The sequence below is a fragment of the Brassica napus genome, chromosome C8 (genome assembly GCF_020379485.1).
Source record: "Brassica napus cultivar Da-Ae chromosome C8, Da-Ae, whole genome shotgun sequence".
Lineage (NCBI taxonomy): Eukaryota > Viridiplantae > Streptophyta > Magnoliopsida > Brassicales > Brassicaceae > Brassica > Brassica napus.
Genome location: NC_063451.1, coordinates 8,567,533 through 8,576,616, shown reverse-complemented (window position 1 = coordinate 8,576,616; position 9,084 = coordinate 8,567,533). Strand labels below are relative to the sequence as shown.

At 33.6% G+C, this 9,084-nt stretch overlaps 1 long non-coding RNA gene across 3 annotated transcripts; it reads right to left on the bottom strand.

The window, feature by feature from the left end:
* Nucleotides 1–5,878: 5,878 nt before the first annotated feature.
* Nucleotides 5,879–8,741, bottom strand: LOC125591645. Of its 3 annotated transcripts, none has more exons than XR_007327747.1 (3): nucleotides 7,897–8,741; nucleotides 7,644–7,821; nucleotides 5,879–6,332 (listed from the first exon to the last, which is right to left on the bottom strand). It is a non-coding gene; the product is annotated as an uncharacterized LOC125591645 (long non-coding RNA). The 3 variants fall into 3 exon arrangements; XR_007327746.1 differs by lacking the exon at nucleotides 5,879–6,332 and having other exon boundaries at nucleotides 7,348–7,821; nucleotides 7,897–7,997; nucleotides 8,339–8,741; XR_007327745.1 differs by lacking the exon at nucleotides 5,879–6,332 and having other exon boundaries at nucleotides 7,348–7,821.
* Nucleotides 8,742–9,084: the final 343 nt, after the last annotated feature.

Sequence of the window (9,084 nt, the reverse complement as noted above, 5' to 3'; positions counted from 1 at the left end):
AATAATAGAACTCAGGAAGACATTCTCGAGGTTTCAAGGAAGTTACAAGAAGCATATATGGATGAGGAAGATTTCTGGCAACAGAAGAGTCGTAATACGTGGAATACTTCAGGGGATCTTAACACAAAGTTCTATCATGCCCTAACAAAACAACGTCGTGCCCGTAATCGAATAGTGGGCCTCTATGACTCTGATGGAAACTGGATAGTTGAGGAACAGGGGGTAGAAAAGCTGGCAGTGGATTATTTTGATGATTTGTTTCATACAACTACTCCTACAGACTTTGATGGTTTTTTAGATGAGATTACACCTTCTATTACTCCACAGTTGAATCAACGGCTACTTCTGTAAGCAACCGAGGAAGAAGTTCGACTGGCTTTATTCATGATGCACCCAGAAAAAGCTCATGGGCCGGATGGAATGACAACTCTCTTCTTCCAACACTCATGGCACTTAATAAAAAGGATCTACTGGAAATGGTCAACATTTTTTTGACATCGGGAAAACTTGATACAAGGTTAAACATTACGAATATTTGTTTGATTCCTAAAAAGGAGAGGCCCATAAGGATGACTGAACTCAGACCTATTAGTTTATGTAATGTAGGATACAAGATTATATCTAAGGTAATATGTCAAAGATTAAAAGCTTGTCTTCCATCACTTATCTCAGAGACGCAGTCGGCTTTTGTGCATGGACGATTGATATCGGATAATATACTCATAGCTCAGGAGATGTTCCATGGATTGAGGACTAACAAATCGTGTCAGGACAAATTTATGGCAATAAAAACGGACATGAGCAAAGCTTATGACAAAGTTGAATGGATTTTCATCCAAGAACTATTGACCAAGATGGGGTTGGATCATCACTGATCCAATTAATGATGGAGTGTATTTCCTCGGTTCAGTATAGGGTTTTATTAAATGGTTAAGCAAAGGGACACATAATACCACAGACGGCTACGACAAGGGGATCCTTTATCTCCTTATTTATTTATTATGTGTACGGAAGCATTGGTAGCGAATATTAAAAAGGCGGAGAGAAATATACAACTGACGGGTATAAAGGTTGCTAGGGATTGTCCCTCAATTTCTCATTTACTCTTTGCAGATGATAGTCTTTTCTTTAGCAAAGCACAAAGGGAGGAATGTCAGACAATTCTCAGGATTCTAAATGAATATGAAAGGGTTTCGGGACAACAAATAAATTTCGAGAAATCATCGATTCAATTTGGACACAAAATTGAAGAACCCACAAGACAGAAACTACATGATATTTTAGGCAAACAAAATTTAGGAGGAATGGGATCATATTTGGGTATTCCGGAGAATCTGGGAGGATCAAAGGTCCAAGTTTTTGGATTTGTTCAGGATCGCCTAAATAACAGAGTAAATGGATGGACTTTCAAGTTTTTCACCAAAGGGGGAAAAGAAGTGATTATAAAATCTGTGGTAACAGCTTTGCCAAACCATGTATTGTCATGTTTTCGAATTCCAAAAACGGTAATGAAGAAGTTAACGAGTGCTGTGGCACAATTTTGGTGGAGTCCGGGGGTAATACGAGAGGTATGCATTGGAAATCATGGGATAAACTCTGTAGTTCTAAGGATGACGGAGGTTTGGGATTCAAAGATCTCACAGATTTTAATACAGCTATGTTTGGAAAACAATTTTGGAGATTAATAGATAAACCGAATACATTATTTTCTTGTGTATTTAAAGGGATGTATTTCAGGAATGCATCACCCCTGGAACCCATTAGATCGTACTCGTCATCTTATGGCTGGCGCAGTATTGTCTCTGCTAGATCTCTGGTTAGCAAAAGACTAATCAAAAGGGTGGGATCAGGATCCTTTATCTCAGTATAGAATGATCATTGGCTTACATCCACTCGCCCGAGAACAGAAAATAAAAATCAACACAATCTTTACCTGGAACTAACAGCGGATTCTCTCATCGAAGGAACATCGAGAACATGGAATTTACTGGTTATTCGGACTCTGGTGGACCCGCAAGATGTGAAAATTATTGAAAGTATTCCTTTAAGTCGATTTCATAAAGAAGATCAGGATGGATGGCATTTTACAAACAATGGAAGATGCACGGCTAAATCTGGATATCAAGTGGAGCGAGTATATCCGGACAGAGAAATAATACCACCCGTGTATGGTCCTTCGGTCACAGCGCTGAAGGCTTTCTTCTGGAAAGTACGCTGCCCACCAAAGATAAAACATTTTTTATGGCAACTGCTGACAGGATGCATTGCGGTTAAAAAAAAATTTAGGTCAAGAGGAATGCAAGGAGATATAATTTGCGACCAATGTGGAGCTCTTGAGGAGTCCATAAATCATGTTTTCTTTGAATGTCCACCGGCGATCCAGGTCTGGGCACTTCACGAATCCCAACGAGTCCGGATATATTTCCCACTCAATCTTTGTTTACCAATATGGATCATTTATTTTGGAGAGTCTCCCCGGAAATGGAAGATCATCACTTTGCATGGATTCTATGGTATATATGGAAAGGAAGAAACAATAAAGTATTTAGCAATTTGAATATGGATCCGAGAGATACTCTCAAATTGGTAGAAACAGAATTGTTACTTTGGGCTGAAGCACAAAACTCTCTTATACAGGGAATGAATCATACTCATGCAGTTACCCGTACCATCGATAGTACCGACTATACCAGGTAGATGGTGCTTTACGAACGGATCTTGGAAAAATCAGGATATATATTCAGGGCAAGGGTGGTATTGTACCATGGAAGGTTTTGATGGATTAATGGGAGTAAGGAATACAAGAGCGAGTCAGTCGCCACTACATTCAGAGATAGAGGTTCTCATATGGGCAATGGAATGCATGAAGAATCTTAGACAGTTCTCGGTTACATTTGCAACGGATTGTTCTCAGTTGGTGAAGATAGTTTTGGAACCAGAGGAGTGGCCAACCTTTGCAAGTTATTTGGAAGACATAACATTTTTGAAGAGAAGTTTTAACAGCTCACAGATCATTCATATACCACGGACGCAGAACTCAAAGGCGGACAGTCTTGCACGCAGTGCAAGGAAACAGCTGTCGTTTGTCGTTCATATGGACGCGGAGCTACCAGTGTGGTTTGCAGAATCTATATTAGTCTGCTTATGTTGCTGACAAAAAAAAAAAAAAACTAGACTACTATGTTTTGATTTATTGGTTTAGTTGGTTAATTTGGTATGACCTGTTTATATACTGAACCATCTCTATATATCATGGTTTTAAAAAAAATAACATACATTCGGTTTTTTTTTTTTTGATAATCCAGTATCCGACCACTTTTGCGTGATCGACTAGCCCACCGGGCCTAAGCCCATGCCATTACAGGATTTTTAAGCGTCCACTTAAGGGCTCCTAGTTATGCGAAGTGGTCTGGAGGGCGAGAGGAGCCCATGTAAATCCCCTCGTGGCCAACGCGAATCAAACCCGGGACCGTATCGGGGCCGAAGCTCCCTCAAGTACCACTAGGCCAACTCGAGTTGGTTTACATTCGGTTTATATGGTTACCAAATTCAAATCACTTTTGTATTTTGGTTTGGTTTTAATTTATTTGGGTTTACCGGCTTTAACACCCTTAATTCAAAGCACTAAATAAAAGTTTTTGTATTTTATAATTAAACATAAAAATAATTTTTAAAGGTAGAACATATCTTTCAAAGTACTAAATTGAATGATATATAACGTTTGATATTGTTTTTCAAAGAATAATGTGTCTTTGGAATATATACTTTCATATTTTCCATAAATATATCGATGTTCATATATGTTAGGATATAGTTATGATGATTTATCTTTAGAATCATATACTCTGGCATAAAAGACAATAAGTAAGATATTTTTTATTTAATACAAATGAGGTGCATATTTCCAAATACAGGTTTGAACTCAACTTGCTATATCACGTGTATCTATACTATTAAAAGGGATGATTCCCAAAAGATCTACTTAAAAAAATTGTTGACCTACTTATTTTTTAGTCAAACCTATTATATACAACTAAATATTATTAACTATCCCCTATTATATAGCAACCAAATAATATCCTCTAACATTTAAATAAATCTCACTCACTTTAATTCACTCAACAGTTTTACATAAGATCATGACTACATATATGGAATGTTTCAAATGGTTATTTTCCTTAAATCAACTGTCCCAACTTCCTTCAATTTAACACTAGACCCTGATCCGCGCGCCAGCGCGGATTTGAATTTTCGGTTTTTGGTTATTTATTTAACTAAATAATGTATTTGTAATATTTGATGTATTATATTCACCAAGTATATAATTTTTTTGGCATCTTAAACCATCTATTTACGATGAATATTCGATATCATATAAAAAATTGAACAAATAGACGTAATTAGAGAATTGTATACGATATATAAAAACAATGGTTATTAATGTAAAATATAAAGAAATATTATATTATGACTTAATATGGCATAAAAGATTATAAATTATTTATACATGTTTAAAGAAAATAAAATGATTTTTAAACTTCTATGAAAAATTTAACATATAAAAAAGGGCGATGAATTAGTCATCAAATTGTAAATAATTTCATAATTTTATTAATAATAAATTATTTATAGTCTTTGTTTTTCGTCAAGATAATTATTAAATGTCCATAACATTAATATGTTAAAATGCCATATTATGAAAGCCCATGTTGTAACAGTTTTTTTCCGGGAAGTGTAACAAAAAAAATTACATTTAACTCTTCGTTTTGTTTAAGTTTGTGTCGGTAAAAGATTAAAAAAAATCTCTCTATCTTTTTCAATGTTCAATTTGAGGCTTATTATGCGGAAATCATACGCAAATATAGGCAATTGGTTGGAATCTCTATATCTTTATATTCTTATAAATTTTAAATTTATTGTTTCCTCTTCTGCAAGCAAATCAATTACCGAAATAATAGATCAATTGGTTGGAATCAAATTTATTCTTATAATTAGTGTAATTATGGTTACAGTTTCTATATTTAATAGGTACATTAAAGATACGACATTGAAGATATTCTGTTTTGATTAATAGAAGATATTGGATTTTGAGTTTGTATTTATTGATTTGTTTTTTTATAAAGCTTAGAAAATCAATAGGATGATTGGTTGATTGATTGATATATCCTATAAAGAAAACGAAAACTATAGGTGGTTTGAATATTGTACATCGATCGATGCATGATGTAAGTTGACTATATAAAACTTGAACATTATCATTTCAAACTAAAGTATATGTAGGTTATATGCATTTGTTATATTGTAGTTAATATATTTTAAATATTACATAAGTCAAGTGATTCACGTTTTCGTAAAAATAAAATTCAAGTTTATTATTGGGCCGTATTCGTACGTAATAAGCTACGTTAAATATGATGTATTTTTAGGTTCATTTAATGACATTAAGTTTAAATTTGATTAAGGAAAACTCATTAATTTAACTGAAAAAAACAAGCATTAATATACTAGATTATGACTCACGCGGTTGCACGGAATTATTGATATTTATAATTATGTTTTTATATTTATTAATTTAGATACACGTTCAAATTGTATTTTTTTAGTTTGGCACTGGTTCGATTGTGGGTTTTGATTTTTGGTTAAAAAAAATATAATAATAGTTCAATTATTTATGAATTTGGATTTGGTTTGGGTTTTGTTATTTTTAATTTTAGTTTCGTATCATTTTGAATTTTTTATACACAATTTTCGTGTCCAATTTTTTTATCCGGCAAATATTTATGTGATATGTTACAGCTAATACTATATATGATTTAAAAAAATATTGTAACATTTATTTAGTATTATAAAATCTTCTATAAAGATTAGTTTTATAGACTTGAAGATAAACTCACGTTTTATAGCTGTAAATTTTGTAAGTCCGTACTCAAAGAGCATAAATAAAAAAATAGGAAATGCGAGAGAAACAAAAGTTGTGCTGCTATGGCAAATTAGGCCCCCTTTTTAAAGCTCAGCTTTAAACCTATAATATATTTACTTTTATAAATACTAGATCTTGTTTTGCGTCAGCAGTAACCTTTTTTCTTGACACGTATCGATCCGTAGTTCGTACTCGTAATACACTTTTATTGGTACATCAATTAAGATATGCCCTAACGTTTAGAGTATATGGTATTGGATTTTTGCTGACCAATCATCATCGGGGATAAGCTAGAGGATGTTTCTTCCAAGAACATGTAGCTTCTCCCTCTCATGGCAGAAGCATTAGCGATTCGAGCAGCTCTCAGACTTGTGGTATCTTTTATCCTCAACCACATTTAGCTTCGATTAGACTGCAAAGGGCATGTACAAGCCATTACCACGAATTGACGATCTATAGAGCTTTTTGGAATTCTAGCAAACATTCTTCTTTAGTTTTTTTTCAAGTCATTTCTAGGATTTTCAATGAGCCTGTCTTTGTAACAAAATTTTCCAAGTGGACACGGCTTCATGCTATAAAGCCCTCTAAAATTTTAATATAATTCAGTTGCTAAAAAAATATAGTATATGGTATTGAAAACAAAAAAAGCAAAAAAACAAACGTAAGATCAATGTAAGTTTTGTTTTCACCAAAGTATAAGGAATATGAAACGAAATTTGTAGAATGGTTACAACATAGAAACGTGAACGTGATATCCAGAAATATCTTGCAACATAGAAGAATTTATGATGTGTGTGTATTTTTTTAACTATTAGGGTTTGTGTGTTGATTGGCTATTTAAGAGAATATAGTGATCTATTAATAAAAAAGACAAGTCAAATAAATAACAAATCTGATAAAGAGATATTTGTAAGTATATGGTTTGATTTGTGGTGTATGAATGTGATTCACATATATCTTTAGTGGTGGGACTATGAATTCTAAGTAAGAAAATTGGGAATTGTTTAAAATAATGTTGGGTGCATGTGATAGGAACATTTATAGATGACACAAGTTGGGGCACTTTCATGAGCCCTAGTTAAACAGTGCATGGTGACCCATCATTTTGAAAGTTCTCACCTTTTTTTCTTTTTCTTTTTTACCTATTAAAATTAGTTTTTTTGTTTTTAAAAACAAAAAAAATTGTTTCATCCTGTTGGAAAATCAATTGTAATTTTAATATTTTTTAATTGTTCATATGATGTCGCAGCCATTCATTACAAGGTAAAGAATAGATTCAAATGAAGATCTAAGAGCATGATTATCCCAAAGACCCATTTAGGGGCTCTTATTTATTTTTTAATATTTTTAAATAGTAAAAGTGAATTAAGAGACAACATTAAGAAACCCAAACATTTTTATGCTCCATTGCAAGGCTCTTAATTAAAGGTTCTTAAAAAAATTATTATACATTTTAATTGCATGAATGTACCAGTTTTAATTGCATGAATGAAATATGATTCACAAAAAAAAAACATCATGATGTTTCTGAATCATGAAAGAACATAACAAATGTTTCTTTCTGATGAAACCGATAAACCAAGCGTTATAATTAACAACCGTACCATGCCAACCTGAAGATAACACTAACATATATCTTTTCTAATCTATTTTATTACTATCTTTCATGAAAATGGCTAATAACTAAGTCACAAGCTGCTTATCATCGTGCTTCATCACATACCTTTTTAAGAAGGCTTCATTGGTATATGCCAAGACACATGGAATCGAAGGGAGTTCACTTCCAAGCAACCCTTTGGCGATGAGAGCTTTGATTACGTTACACCTAGGCACAATCCCTTCTCCATGCCGTATCCAAGTAGCTGAGGAAACAAAGCCACAACTTCTAGTGGCCAATTCATCTGATTCACAGCAAACTCAATCTTCTCCTTCACCAACCTCAATCAATACATCAAGATGAAACAACAAAGACATACCCTTTTCTTAAGTAAGCTTTGGCCAATGCAGGATCCAACTCAATAGCTTTCTTTGTATCTGACACAGCTTCTGCTCATCAAGAACTTGTGACACTACCAAACTAGATTTCACACAGAAAGACATTATTTTGAAAATCAATATTCAAAAATCTAAACTTTACTCCGCCTTCAAGGAGAACTCAGAGAAGCAGAGCACAAGGAAGACAACTCAAACAAAAAAAGCAAAGACTTTCATCGGAGGAAATCAATCCCATAAACAAAAAACAAAACTTTACTCATTTATTTCTCATAATTCAGAGAAACTATCAAAACCCCTAATGCATCATTCAACACTCAGCAAAACAGAGCCAAACACACACACACACAATAAAAAAGTTGAGATTTTTAACGACAATGGAGGAAGAAGAAGAATCAAAACGAAGAGTGATTGACCAAATATTACCAGTGGTTAGAGCCTTAATCATGCCATTTCTACGACCCTTAAAATCCCTAAAAACCTCCCCCACCGTGTGTGGGTTGTACGCGGCACCACCACCGTCGCCACCTCCTCCGTCCATAATCTAACACACAGAAGAAATATATTTGACTTGCTCTGAAGAATTGGGGAGGAATCGTCGCCATCGAGTATTGTCCGAGAGATTTTGGAGAATGGTCGACGAGAGGGAGAGAGACACGGAGTGAGAAGAGAGAAAGAGATGAACGCTTTTTAGTCAACACGTGTCTCAAAAGACCGTCTCTTCTAACTCCTAATTAAGCGACGTTTCTTTCTATTTGACCTATTTTTCTTTTTTTTTAATTGATATTAATAAGAAGAGACGGGAGTTGCATACCCCGTTAATGATGCTCTAATAACTTAGCTTTTGTCTACTACACATGGAATCATATGTCTTTTCTAGATAGATGTCGTAACTATTCTTTCAAACTTATTGATTTTTTTCTCATGACGTTAGTTCATGATATAATAATTTTCTCATTTTTATTTTAAGTTTTAGAAGCAGAAAGTGAACATATGAAATTCATTTGTTTTAAAACATGCATCAATCCATAACTGATTGTACTTATTTTATCAATCAACATAAATTTGGAAGAAACCTAAGCCGGAATTTGATCTTCAATACCAACTTTTCAAACTCTAAAGGAATGCAAAAATTTTCTTTTAAGTTTGCTGCTGAAGACATTAACTTCATA